Source organism: Vigna unguiculata, chromosome 10 (genome assembly GCF_037176805.1).
Source record: "Vigna unguiculata cultivar grain cowpea cultivar isolate G323 ecotype 2 chromosome 10, ASM3717680v1, whole genome shotgun sequence".
In the NCBI taxonomy this organism is placed as follows: domain Eukaryota; kingdom Viridiplantae; phylum Streptophyta; class Magnoliopsida; order Fabales; family Fabaceae; genus Vigna; species Vigna unguiculata.
The window spans coordinates 40,209,316-40,224,344 of record NC_140801.1 but is presented as its reverse complement, the minus strand read 5'-3'; the positions used below and the strand labels follow the sequence as shown (position 1 = coordinate 40,224,344).

General features: G+C 36.1%; 1 pseudogene; it reads left to right on the top strand.

Annotated features, from left to right (window-relative positions):
• The first annotated feature begins 8,362 nt into the window (after nucleotides 1-8,362).
• On the top strand, nucleotides 8,363-8,752 carry LOC146883181 (secreted RxLR effector protein 161 pseudogene; annotated as a pseudogene).
• The last annotated feature ends 6,277 nt before the right edge of the window (nucleotides 8,753-15,029 follow it).

Below are 15,029 nucleotides of genomic sequence, written 5' to 3'. Positions count from 1 at the left end.
CTTCATTCCAAAACCATAAATCATAAAACTCTATAAAACTGTTCCCATGAGTTTTCCCTGCTCTGCTGCTAAGCCTCACCAGATCCACCTGCAACATCATCTGCTCCCGTGTACCGCGTACACGATCATCACCAAACACAAGCAGATAGGGTGAGCTAACAAAATAAACATATATATATATATATATATATATATATATATATATATATATATATATATATATATATATATATATATATATATATATATGACACAAATATACCAATCACACAATCAAACCAAAGGAATTCCATCCTTTGATATCATATCACATGGCCACCACCATATTATTCGTGTTCTACATCTTCCAATGAGTACCTCAAGGTGTCTTGCTGCCATACCTATCGGTCACAACCAATAGAGCACGTGCGAGAAACCATGCTACGGATCATACACCATAACGCCAGGTGAAGTTCCCATATACGAACATAATTCGTAACGTCCCAAGACTACCAAACTCGTCAGTCAACTACTGAGGAAGACAATCTATTTTGACCCATCCGTATTGGCCACAACCAGCACACTCACACCGCCAACACTCGCCAACCCAAGCTCAACTCAAGGGTTACTCGTGTTCATCCGCCATCCCGAGCTCAACTCGAGGGATGCCATTCCGAGTTCAACTGGAGGAATGCCACTTGCTTAACCCATATCCCGAGCTCAACTCAAGGAACACCAGCAACCCGACCTTTAAGATATCCTAGAAGTCTTGTAGATCATGCACATCATAGAAAGCATAACACCAATGTGTTGCAACAAAATCGCCTAGTGGGGGACACGTACCGCCAGGCGCTGCCACTTCCAGATCGCTTGGCGGGGGACACGTACCGACAGGCGCTAAGCGCCTTAATCTTCACTGCCACTGCAACTGTCGCCTGGCGGGACTTCCTCTACCACCAAGCGCCACGTGCCTTAGTATTTACTGAACTACAGACTCCGCCTGGCGCACCCCTCCTTACCGCTAGGCGCCACCGTGATCCAGAACCCCCTATTTCTACGTTGTCGCTTGGCGGATCGATCACCACCGCCAGGCGCTACTCCAGTACTTGCGCAGTACTGGTTTTAGTTTAGGTTCAAACACACTTCACACTGGTTGCTCTCATTTGCTTTCATTCTAGAGTACCTTTAATGAAAAGCATTGTCATCTATAATGTTCCAGGCCTTATAGCACCTCACATGTGCATTCATCCCCTAGTCATATAGACCATCCCAAGCATGCTCAAATAAAATATAAGCAGCAACACTCTAACAATTTTAAGCACATGATCTGATGCACCAATGCAATTTAATATTGACACCCATGCCTTCACCAAACTAATTCTCCACATGTGACTAACAAATTCATAGAGACTTACCACAGAACCCAATCATGTTTCATTAAAAGTTACTAGGAATTATCAAGAGGTTATTCGTGCATTTTAAAGATTCCCAAATTAGCAATATTGAGTAATGTATATCTCTAGCTATTGACCTCCAAATCAAATCTCCACCGTGCAAAGTGAAGAACCACATGTTATGGACCACCTGTCAAAATTTCATCTTAATCGGACAGTTAACGAATCGGGATATGCAGTTTTACTAAAACTGCATAAACTAGAAAAATGGTGACGCCTAGCGCCCAGAAGTGAGGAAGGTGGCGCCTGGCGGGACTAAACTACCGCCTGGCGATTCCTGTTGCGTGAAAAGTACGAAAAACAACATTTTTTTGCGAATTAGAACACCGTGCAACTCTGGTATGGCGCCTGGCGGCCAATTGGGTGCCGTCAACCGGTTCCTACACCTGCGAACCTTACCCCCTTCACTACAACTCTGATTTCCATCAATTTATGACTCCATAAGATACGATCCCAGTTATTAGGATTACGGTTCATCCCTAACACTTCCCATCAACCCCAAGATAATATTCCTATTGTTTCATCCAATTTAGCCATCAATTAAATGAATTTCAATGATGTTTGACATCTAATCACCCCTTAACCATTAAAATTGGCTTTCCCTCTGATTAAAGTCATCCCACAACACTCAGAACACCAAAATTGAACCAAAATTTGGTTCGTGCCGCTTGGCGGTTCAAACACCTCCGCCAGGCTCTTCATCAAAGAACCCATAAATGGGTTACAGGTTTGCATCGCCTGGCGGTACAGGCTTCACCCCCAGGCGGTTCCTCAAAGGAACCCAGAAACACACCAGGCGATTTCTGGAAATTTTCCAGAAATTCGAATTTTAACAGACAACAGAGGTTCATGGAAATCAAACACATGCATATTTCATACAATTCATGCATTAGCATAAAATTTAACGTGAATAACTCCCCTAACCTGGTTTCCTTAGTTTATTTTGAAATTGTTTTCAGTTCCCCCTTGATCACCAATGCTCTTCTTCTGACTCTATCTCAATCAACTCCTTTCCTCACTCAATCATCACCAAACTCTCCATTTTCGTACTCCTCTCCCTATACAGCAATAACAAATGCAGAAAAGCTTTCCTCTCACCTAAATTTTCCCTTATAATAGTGCCTTAATGATGAATTAATGTGCTAAAACGAAAATGACATTAGAAGTCGTATAATTGTCATTCAAAGTCCATCATTAGTTGTTTTTCCAGCCTCTTAGGCTACCTTCACGTGGTTGCTAGGGTTCCCAACCCTTTTCCTCTTTGCCAGAAATAAGTTTAGCAAAAAGAAAGCTTAGTTTGAGTTAACCAAGGTTCAAACCCCTAACCATGCCCATGTCAAACCAATGCACAACCATTTAACCAATTCATTTTTCGTGATGATTAATATAATTCTATGATTATATTATCACTCAACATGATCAAGCATATTATTAAAAATAATAATAATTAAAGAACACATAAATAACATACATAGGACTTGAACCCAAGTCCTCTCATATAATAAAGTACTCTCAACCACTTAAGCTAGTACTTTTCCATGTCATACATGCCAGTATTAAATGCCATAAAGGCTCGCACCACCCGCCTTTATTAATTAATTAATTAGTTAATTAATTAAATTCCACGAGTCTTATAGTGTTCATCACCGCCAGACAATTCATAAAAAAAACTCAAAAATCTGGGTGGTCAATATGCGTTGCTTGGCGGCCAGGGTGCTACCGCCAGGCGGTTCCCTTGTAGGAACCCAAAATGGCTTAAAAACGAGATGAGTCGCCTGGCGGGCAATGATCTATCGCCAGGTGTTCACAACCATGCTTGTATGCAAAATAATTAAATAATAAAAATAATCCACAAATGGCATTCACAAGACTCGAACCCAAGTCCTCCTCACACCATCAACATGCTTTACCACTTAAGCTCCCATTGTTCATTGTCTTTTCTCTTCACATTAAATAACTTAGGGATTCTCGCTGTCGCATTTATTAAATAAATACTTATTAATTTATTTATTTTTCCCAGGTCTTACATGCCTGATGATGATGAGATACACAATGGAGAAGTCTATTCAACAGAGCATTCTAGATAATGATAATGTTAAGGATTTTATGAGATCGGTTGGTGAGATGTTTAAGACTTTTGACAAAGCTCAAAAGGGTCAGTATCTATCACTTGTTGAAAAGACCAAATATGATGGTGTCAGTGGTGTTCGTGAGCATATGATGAAGCTTGTGCACTATTATAACAAACTCAAATCTCTAAAGGTAGAGCTTGGTGATAGTTACTTGATTTGGTAGGTTATGGAATCTCTTCCTTCTCAGTTTGATATGTTGAAGACTTCTTACAACACTCAGAAGGAGGAATGGACAATTGATGAGATGATAATTATTATTTCTCAAGAGGAAGCATTGATTAAAAAGACTAAGTCTTATAGTATGCAGTTAACAGCTACTACTTCTAGCACTAAACATGTGAAAAAGGGATTCAAAGGCAAGTCTCATTATGAAAAGGGGAACATAAGGAAAGCATCAATGGTTTTGGAGCCTAAGAAGAAGTACTTCAAGGCAAATTATGCCTATTGTAAGAAATTTGGGCATAAGCTAGTTGACTGTTATATTCTTGAAAAGAAGAATGTTGATAAGGAAGGTATACTCCTATATGCTCTAGCTTGTTTTGAATCTAATGTTATTGATGTTCCTCCCAATTCTTGGTGGTTAGACGCGGGTGCCAGTATTCATGTTGTGAATTCTTTACAAGGGTTCTCAAGCCTGAGAAAACCAAGTGATGTCGAGTCTAAGATTATCATGGGAGATGGAGCTAGAGCACCAGTTGAAGACATAAGAGTAGTTTCTTGAAATACGTTTTTTATGTACCTTCTATGAGAAGGAATTTGGTAATGGTAAACTTGTTGTTTATTTCAATTCAATTGTTGTTGGCTTAGGAGTTTTATATGATGGGCTTTACATGCTGAATTTGAATAACATGTCTGTTAATTCTGTTATTGGACATAAGCGTAGTAGAGTTGATGAAAATTCCTCTATGTTATGGCATAGACATCTAGGACATATTTCTAGACCTCAGATTAAGAGGTTTATTAAAGAGGGTTTCTGCATGATCTAGATTTTTCTGATTTTCATACTTGTGTTGATTGCATTAAGGGCAAGCTTACCGCAAAAGTAAGAAATACAAGAGCAAACAAGAGTGACAATGTGTTGGAGCTTATTCATACTTATATATGGGGAGCTATCACACTCACTTCCATGTGGGGATATAGGTACTTTATCACGTTTGTAGACGATTATTCCCGATTTGGATGGATAGATCTCCTACAAGAAAAAATCAAGTTCCTTGGATGCTTTTAAGTCTTCCAAAGCTACTATTGAGTTGAAAACAAGAAAGAAGATAAAATGTGTAAAGTCTGACAAAGGTGGAGAGTATTATGACAGATATGATGAGACTAGAAGAAATCCTGGACCTTTCGCTAGATTTCTTGATCAATGTAGTATTAAAGCTCAATATACTATACCTGGTACTCCTCAGCAAACTGGAGTTGCAGCAAAGAGGAATCACACTCTTTTAGAGATGGTGAGATGCATGTTGAGTCATTCCTCTTTATCAGATTTCCTTTGGGGAGACGCTTTAAGGACTGCTATGTATATTCTTAATAAAGTACCTAGCAAATCTATTTCAAAGACTCCTTATGAACTCATGTCTGGGAAGAAGCCAAGTTTGAGACATTTCCATGTGTGGGGTTGTAAGGCGGAGGTGAGGCCTTATAATCCTTACTTAAAAAAACTTGATCTTCAGACTGTCAACAAGTTCTTCATTGGTTATTGTGTGGCTTCTCGTGGTAGCAGGTTTTACTGTCCTTGAGACGACAAAATTTTTTTTCTTTTTAACTATTATTTATTTATTTATATTATTTTCTATATTATACTAAAAAGATTTGAAACATAATTCTACAATAACATATCACATAACTAAAATATTCACATATACATCTATTTACAATATTGTATGCATCTTATATCCACACCATTGAGTACATCTTATATTTCCTACACTAGAAGAGGGAGGAGTGTTATTTATTTACAGTTCCCCCTCATATATTGGCTTTCAAACATGTGGAGGGAAAAGGTTATGGATAGGTAACTCCGATTTGTCCTTCTATGACAATCGGCGCATTGGGAGCAGAGAAAAAAGTAATAGTAGAATTTCATGTTCCCTGAAATGTCACATAATTATTCACTACATTGGTTTGCCATGCATTCCCCTGAAAAACAACCACAATGTCGGTGAAGAAGGGATCAAGCATGTTGGGAGCAGTCATCTATGATATGGTTATAAAATTTTGTTTTTCACACACAATCATAAAGTAGGGAAGTGAGACAAATATCACATAAAAAAATATACAACATATCATAATAAGATAAAATGAAATGAAAATTCTCCCAAATCCATTTAATTGAATTTTTTCATACTTTATATAGATATTGATTAATTTTGTAGTGACTAGTCAGGATAAATGAGCTCATGGCCAACAAAGTAACTCAAGAACATCTCATCTTGAGTAATACTAACTCGTTTAAATCCCCAAGGTCATACCTCCAACTACAATAATTAAATCTTTATTTATCATAAATTTTATTTCAATATTAAACCATATAATTATATAAATAAATAAATAGATAGGATCAATCAATAATTAAAATAAGTATAAATAAATAAAAAGGAGCAGTACGTAACTAGAGATAAATACAAATAAGTAAATGAGAGTAAATATAAATTGAATAAATAGGACCAGTGCATAATTGGAGATGAATATAAATAAATAGGAACGGAAACTAAATATAAATTAGAATGAGGTTAGGGACACCTCACTTAAAGGTAAATATAGAAATAAGAATAATTATGAAGAGATGGGAAAAATAAAAGTCAAAAGATAGAATGATAAATGTCTCATCCCCTTACCTTAGTTATTATGGAAAATGAACCATGGTGAATGCACCAAGGTGATATGTAATTTTTTTTCCTTTGCTACAACGCTCTCACTCTCTTTTATCTTCTTCTCTTCTCTTTCTTTCTTTTTTTCACTGCACCTCGACCCCTGTCTCTTCTCCACTTCCTGCCTTCCAACGTCTTTTTTTTTTGGCTATTTATAGTGGTGGAGTCATGATGGCTATTAGTTTCAATTAAACTAATTATTAATGGTATAGTTGCTCGTTAAGTTACTTATAGATTATTTTTAGAAGATCTTCTCATCACCTCACTAGTTTATCTCTGACATCATATGTTCTGTTTATCATTTTTTTATTATTATTATTATTATTTTGAATAATGATGGTTTAGATGTATCTAAGTACACCATCCATATTGTTATAATTAATATAGTTATCCGATAAGATTTCACCATTAATATTATTTATTATTATTATTATATATATATATATATATATATGTTTTATAGTTATTTTATATTATTATTATTATTATTATTATTATTATTATTATTTTATTTAATGATTAACTAACCCCATATATGTATCATAACGCATAGTCATATATATATATATATATATATATATATATATATATATATATATATATATATATATATATATATATGAAATTTTTATATTTTATATTTAATAAAATTATTATAATTATTTAACCATTTTTTTATCCTATAAATTTTTATAATCTTATATTTATATATCTATAGTTTATTCGATTAGATACAACATACATAAAAAAATGTATTAAATTTTTTTTTAGGTGTTAGCATACTGAAAACATTGTGGTATAAATTTTTAGATGTTGCAGTCCTTCTCACTCAATGCAGGTTATTGAGTTTGATTGTGCGGTATTCTTTGAGGATGTTTTGGACAATGGGAGCAATACACCTCAACCAATCACTCTTAGAGAAGATCGTGTTGTTATTCTTGTGCCATCCATTTATCTTTTTGTAGATAATGTGATTCCAGTTGTCCGTGATGAAAATGAATTTGTTCCAGATCTTGTGGATGCCACATCACTTGAAGTTTCTTTGAGGTGATCTCAAAGAGTACGCAGGTCTTCTATCCTTGATGATTATCTTGTGTATCTTCAAGAGCATGAATATGATCTAAATAATGTTGATGATCCTACTTCTTTTGAAGAGGTTATCTCTAGTTCTCATGGTGATGATTGGTTAAATGCTATGCATGATGAGTTAGCTTCTATGGCTCATAATGATGTTTGGGATCTTGTGGATTTGCCACTAGGTTGTAAACCAGTTGAGTGTAAATGGGTCTTCAAGACTAAGCGTAGTCCAGATGGAAAAGTTGAGAGATATAAAGTCAGACTTGTAGCAAAATGCTATACTCAGAGGGATGACATTGATTATAAGGATACTTTCTCACCGGTCTCTACTAAGGATGCTTTTCTTGTTGTTATGGCTTTAGTAGCTCATTTTGATTTGGAGCTTCATCAAATGGATGTCAAAACAACTTTATTCAACGAAGATTTATTTGAAGAAGTGTATATCGTTCAACCTGATGGATTTGCTAAAAAAGGTAATGAGCATTTGGTTTGCAGGTTGAAAAAGTCTATGTATGGACTAAGACAAGCTTCTAGGAAATGGTATTTGAAATTTGATCAGGTGGTCACTTCTTTTGGCTTCAAGGAAAATGCCTCAGATCAATGCATTTACTTGAAGAAAAATGGGAGCCTTTTCATCATTCTTGTCTTATATGTTGATGATATTCTTCTTGCTAGTAGCATTGTTGAACTTTTGACTGAGACAAAATTTATGTTAAATAGCCACTTTGATATGAAGGATCTTGGTGATGCTTCTGTTGTTCTAGGCATTCAAATCTCTTGTGACAGGTCACGTGGCATTCTTGGATAGTCTCAAAGAGAAAACATTGATAAAGTCCTCAAGAGGTTTAACATGCATTCTTGCTCCTCATGTGCAACACCTGTTCAAAAAGGTGACAAACTCTCTAAATCTCAGTGTCCTCAAAATGATAATGACAGAGTTGAAATGAAAAAAATCCCATATGCTTCTGTTGTTGGTAGTTTAATGTATGCTCAAGTTTGTACTCATCCCGATATTGCTTTTGCTGTTAATGCTTTAGGGAGATACTTAAGTGATCCAGGTTTGGATCATTGGAAAGATGTTAAAAAGGTCTTTAGATATTTGCGGAGAACTAAGGATCATATGTTGACCTTTGAGAAGTCTGATCAACTTCAAGTCATTGGTTATTCTGATTCTGATTTTGCTGGTTGCCCTGATGACTGGAAATCTACATCCGGCTTTATTTTTATGATGGCAGGATGAGCCATTTCTTGGAAGAGTGTTAAAAAAACTCTTACAGCTACTTCCACTATGAAGGCAGAGTATGTTGCTTGTTATGAAGCTACTTGTCAAGCTATGTACCTAAAAAATTTGATTTATGGCTTTCAAATTATTGAAAGTATTTCTAGGCCACTTGTGATATGTTGTGACAACATTGCTATCGTACATTTATCTCAAAACAATAGAAGTTCTACTCGCTCAAAACATTTTGATATAAAATTTCTGTTTGATGGAGAGAAAGTTTTGGATTATCAAACTCGGATTGAGCATACTACTACAGAAAATATGTTAGCAGACTCACTAACTAAAGGCTTATTTGTTGGAGTTTTTCAAAATCATGTAACTCATATGGGTGTGGTTAATTCTTTTGATGTATTGGGTTAGTGGGAGTTTGACATTTACACTTTATATTATTATTATGGATTTCATGAGATGTAAATTTGTCAATATCGTTACGTCTCTTTCTCTTTCTACATATAGAATTTATGAACCATTTTGGGATCACATATTTATTATGTTTGTTTTTATTTTATATATTATCCATTATTTAAGAAATCTAAGCATATTGTAAGTATCTCTATCGAATATTATGTTTGTGATTCATGTTTATATTTCTTAATTGGTATTTGTACTTATGTTGCAATTGATATAATTAATTTATGGGTTAAATATGTTTTTGTTTCGAAGATGGACTAAATTCAATTTTCATTGAAAGTTAAGGGACCAAAAACATTTTAACCCTTATTTATTAATGTTAAGTGGGAGAATGTTATATTTTATATAATTTTATTATATAAAATTATTATTCTCTATTTTGTTATTATTATGGATTAACATTAATCAATAAATTAAATTATTTGTTTATATTAATTATATTGCACATAATTTATTATTGTATGGGTAATATATAATTTTGAGTTTCTGATGAATGATCCGTGATGGGTTGGATTGTTTAGTAAACGGTCTCTAATGTCTGATGGGCTTGAATAATCAAATACTTATTTGCGAGGTCTCTGGTCTTTGCTGATATGATATAAAACTGATATCCCATTAGTCAGTTTTAAGAGTAACAACTTAACACAATCTTACGTTTAAGCAGTGGCGGAGCACTGTTGGTGCAGGGAGGGGCCATGGTCCCCCCAAAGTTTTAATTTTTTTTATATTATATATATTTTAATTTTTTTATATTATAGATATTAAAAAATATATTATAATTAAATCAAATATTTTATTTCTTTTGTAAACATAATAATTAATGTTAATAAATAATAAAATATAAAATTAAACATAATAAAAAATAAAGAATAAAAAGATTTATCAAGATATTTTTTATTTTTTTATTTATTATTGTTTGAGTTTCTCACAAATTGTTCTCATATTCCATTCTCACATGTTTTTTCTTGTTTTTGAAGAGAAAAATATCTATTATTTTTGCTCTTATTTATCCTCTGTCCTCTTCCATACTCGAGGGGAAAAAAAGAAGGTAATTCTTTGGTCTCAATTGATAGTGAAATATTAGTTTAATAATTTAATTAATGAGTATGTTTTATATTAATTTTTTATTTATGAACATGGAAGAAAAAATATTATCCTGTGTTTTTTTTATAACTGAATTTTAGTTGTAGTTCCATTATATGTCTTGAGTTTCTCACAAATTGTTCTTACCTATCTTCTTTTGTTTCTGAAGAGAAAAAGATCTATTATTTTTGCTCTCATCTTTCAGTGGTTTTCTTCCATTCTTGAAGAAATAAAGAAGAAGGTAATTCTCTTTTGTCTCACTTGATAGTAAAATATTAGTTTAATCAGCTTCTTGTATATTAGTTTTTTATTTTATGAAAATAGAAAAAAAAATATTGTACTTTGTGTTTTTTATAACTGAATTTTAAGTGTGGTTTGATTATTATTCAATTTTCTTTTGACAATTTTTTAGATATGTGTGATTTCTTTTTTAGTTGTTGTTATACTAAAATATGTATTTAATTTTATTTTATTAGTGACAATAATTAAATATATAAATTTTTGATGTATTATTTTGGCTCCCCCAACAATTCTCATCAAGATCCGTCACTTCGTTTAAGAATACCTATCAGAAAGTGAAAGAAGTATCTCATACAACGTGCTTCTATAGATCCTTCATTAATTTCGAGTACACAATCCTCTTTAAACTTTTGCATGAATATATTATATTATTTTATTTCTATCATTTAATTGATAAGTAATTCAAAAGTCAAATAAAATAAAAATATCAATCCTTTCAAGATTTGAAAGGGTTTTTAGATTGAAATGTAGTGACTGATTATAAGATTTATCTCAAAACAAACCTTTTTCTTTTCTAAAAAACATCCACATTTACAATCTCAATTAAATTAATTCATTATGATATCATTGAGTTTACCAAATTAGATCTTGGAATAAAAGTAAAATCGTGGATTGATTCAATCACCGAGTCTTCACAATTTGTTATATATAAACTCTGTTCTTCACAAAGTTGACGTATGATTCAACTCTTTACTTTTAAAGATTCTTAATTTGGATTGTTCTGACACAATAATAAACTTCTCGTACCGCGACACAAACATTGCATTTGAGAATTCTTTCCAAATGAAAAAAAAAATGGTATTTTCAATATGGAAGTTATTTTATCTTTAAAAGAAATATCTGTTTGATTTTCGTTTCTTATGAAAAATAATTTCATATTTTATCTTGTTATGATTTTTGTGAAACAATTTTTTTCCGCCTTTTGTCCTTTTAAGCAAAATCGATTCAAAATAAATATAGCCATATTTTAGAGGAAAAATATGTATTTTATAAGTTTTATAACTCTTTTAGTAGTTTTTCAAAATTAATATTTACACATGTATTTTATAATATTTTTCTTTGAACCAATAAAGAGTTACTTTAAAGTTCGGCAAACTAAATGAATATCCCATCCATTCTGGTTTACTATTCACTTAATAAAATTTCATCTAATTCTCTTTAAATTAATATTTAATGTTCTGGAATGCAAAATGATTATTTATGCTTGTGTTTCAGATTGGTAGTACTTGTTTGCACTTTATATCTTGAATTGTTGTTTTCAAATTTTAATAGTTATTGGAGAATTAAAGTAAAAGTTGATGGGCCCGTATATCTGTAACACCCCATTTAATTAAGTGCGCGAAATTAAAGGTATGTCACCATAAAGATAACATAAAAACGCGGTTTGGGATCAACTCCTTACAACTCATGGCACACCACGATGCCCAAAAGAAACTAGAGGAAAAGTTAACCAGAGTGCATAAAAACCAAGGACGAACAGATACATGGGTCGCAACCTTAAATGAACTCATGCAGAATTAACAACTAGTCCACGTGGACTATGTAGCAGAATCTCCACTTCCTTGCTGACCTCTGGAACCTCGCCCATCTCCTCCCATCAATTAAATTGATGATCATCGCAAGAAGAACAGCCACATACAATACAACCATACAAACAAACGGGTAAGCTAGAGCCAACACATATTCATCACACAGTCAAGTACACTATCATCATCCCATATCCATATAACAACCAAGCATGTTATGACTCTTCATTCAATACACTATGACTCGACTCGACTCATCCGGATACGTATAACTTAGTCGGATTCAGCGGATGCTTGCACTTGTGGTGGATACCCCTGCTCGACCCTGAGCTGCTCATCTCTGAGCTATGTGTTACAAGTGTTACGATGAATCAAATCTCCCTTACCACAAGGTTAGCCCTTAATGAATTTCAGGCCTCCTGCTACTCTCACCACAGGAGTCAGTCCGCTCTAAGTGAGACTAACTGGCTCCTTAGAGTGTCAGGATGCAACCTTAACTTGAATCCTTACCTAGTTATACAGATGGGGTACCACCATGGGCACCCACTAACAGGGGCCATGGAATTACGTCCCGACCACTGAAGCGCGACCTCGGAGGTCTCACCTAGAGACCCCAAGGAATTTACACGCTGACACGGACCAACATTCATAACTCAGCAATAAGAGAACATTAAATCATATTTACATTTCCATACCAACCCCTGAGATTAATTCCTCATACGCATCATATTTCGAATCCATACCTCTGGTCATCACCACCCCATGAATCTAGGGCCTCATCTCATATCAATAGCGTGTCCCTTTAGTTCCAAACCACTCATTCATTTCACATGCCGAGATCATACCCAACCCGTCATACGCAATTCATAATTCATGCCAAGTACACATAATATTCCATTATATACATGTTTCTCATTATACAATTCACACCTAAACCAATATCAATCATCCAAGAATAAACAAGCACCCAAACAACGTACTGCCTCGCCCAACCCCTCGCTCAGGCTGAAGGGTTTCGCTCAGGCGAGCCCCCCTTCGCCTAAGTGAGGGTTCGATGGAGCACCCAGGGAACATCACGGGATCTTGCTTAGGCGAGACCTCTCTCCCCTGGGCGAGGTGTTCACTCGCTCAAAAGTTTGAACGGGTCGCCTAGGCGACCTTTCACGCAATGGGGTTTCGGCGAGCCTTCGTCAGACTCGCCTAGGAGAATCCGACTCGCTTGGGCGAGATTACCAGTTCTCGCCCTGGTTTCTCCTGCAACAGATGTACATTCCGATCCAAACAACCATACAGGGTATTCCACGCACCAAAAACAATGATTTCACCGTACAACATCAAGCAAACTCAAGAATAGACCAAAAATCAACTTAAACCTGAAACCCTAACTTCCCGTACCTGGAAAAGGGCTAAGAGCGGGGTGCGTCTCCAACAGCGGAACGCGAAGCTCCAGCGGCAGATTACTGAGCTGTGGAACAGATGCGGAAGAGCATACGTAAGCCTACGACGAACCCCTACTGGAAGTACAAACATAAAGGCGGAAGGAAAGCAAGACCTGAGGTGTAGAGCACTTACATGAGGCTAGGAAACGCAACTGAGCTCACTGGTTCAGGGTTAGGAGTAAACCCTAGCAGAGGAAAAATAGCAGCCGCTCTAAGGATTGTGAAAGTTCTGTGTTACCAAAATGAGCACAAGGTTAGGGTTGGTAGGTTAGGTCTGACCCTTCCTCTTTGGGCCAGCCTTTAGGCCCATAAGATTGGGGCAACCCTTAAAAGGAAGCAGGAATAAAAAGGGGCCTTACATTCTCCCCAACAAGAAAATTTTCGACCTCGAAAATAAAGACTCACCAGGTAAAATAGGTATGGATGTGATTTTCTCATGTCCTCCTCCAACTCCCAAGTCGAGTCACCGTCCTCTGATCCCAGATGACTTTGACAAGACTGACGGTCTTTCCTCGACGTTCCTCAACCTTACTATCCTCAAGAGCGATGGGTGGTACTTCCACGGTGAGGTCTTCCCTGATCTGTATATCTTCGGTCTCTAGCACATGAGCGGGGTCAAACACATACTTCTTCAGCTGCGAGACGTGGAACACTGGGTGAAGGTTTGCCAACTGCGGGGGTAAAGCTATCTCGTAGGCCACCGGCCCAATCCTCCTCGTGATCTGATACGGGCCAAGGAATTTGGGCGAAAGCTTCATTGAGCGGAGAGCCCTTCCCACGCCCGTGGTTCGGGTCACCTTCAAGAATACATGATCGCCAGCTGCGAACTCCAGGGGTCTCCTTCTACGGTCTGTATAGGCCTTCTGTCTACTCTGAGAAGCCAGCATCCTATCCCTCACCATCCTCACCTTCTCGGTGGTCTGCTCTAACAACTCTGGTCCAACCAACACTGCCTCTCCATCTTGATACCAACAGAGAGGAGTCCTACACCTCCTGCCATAAAGTGCCTCGTATGGCGCCATGCCAATGCTCACATGAAAACTGTTGTTGTAGGTGAACTGAATCAAAGGCAATACCTCATCCCAAACTCCTAGGTGGTCCAGTACACATGTCCTCAACAAATCCTCTAATGACTGGATCGTCCTCTCAGACTGGCCATCAGTCTGAGGGTGATAAGCCGAGCTCATGGTGAGCTTGCTACCCATAGCACTCTGTAACGTTTGCTAGAACCGGGATGTGAACCGCGGGTCTCTGTCGAAAACTATGCTCGAGGGCACCCCATGAAGCCTGACTATCTCCTTAATGTATAACTGGGCCAGCTTGGCCATAAACATTCTCAAGTTCATCGCCAAGAAGTGTGCACTCTTAGTTAGTCGATCTACTATCACCCAGATGGTGTCATGTCCTCTGAAAGTTCATGGCAAATGGGTTACAAAGTCCATCGAGATACTGTCCCATTTCCACACTGGTACCTCA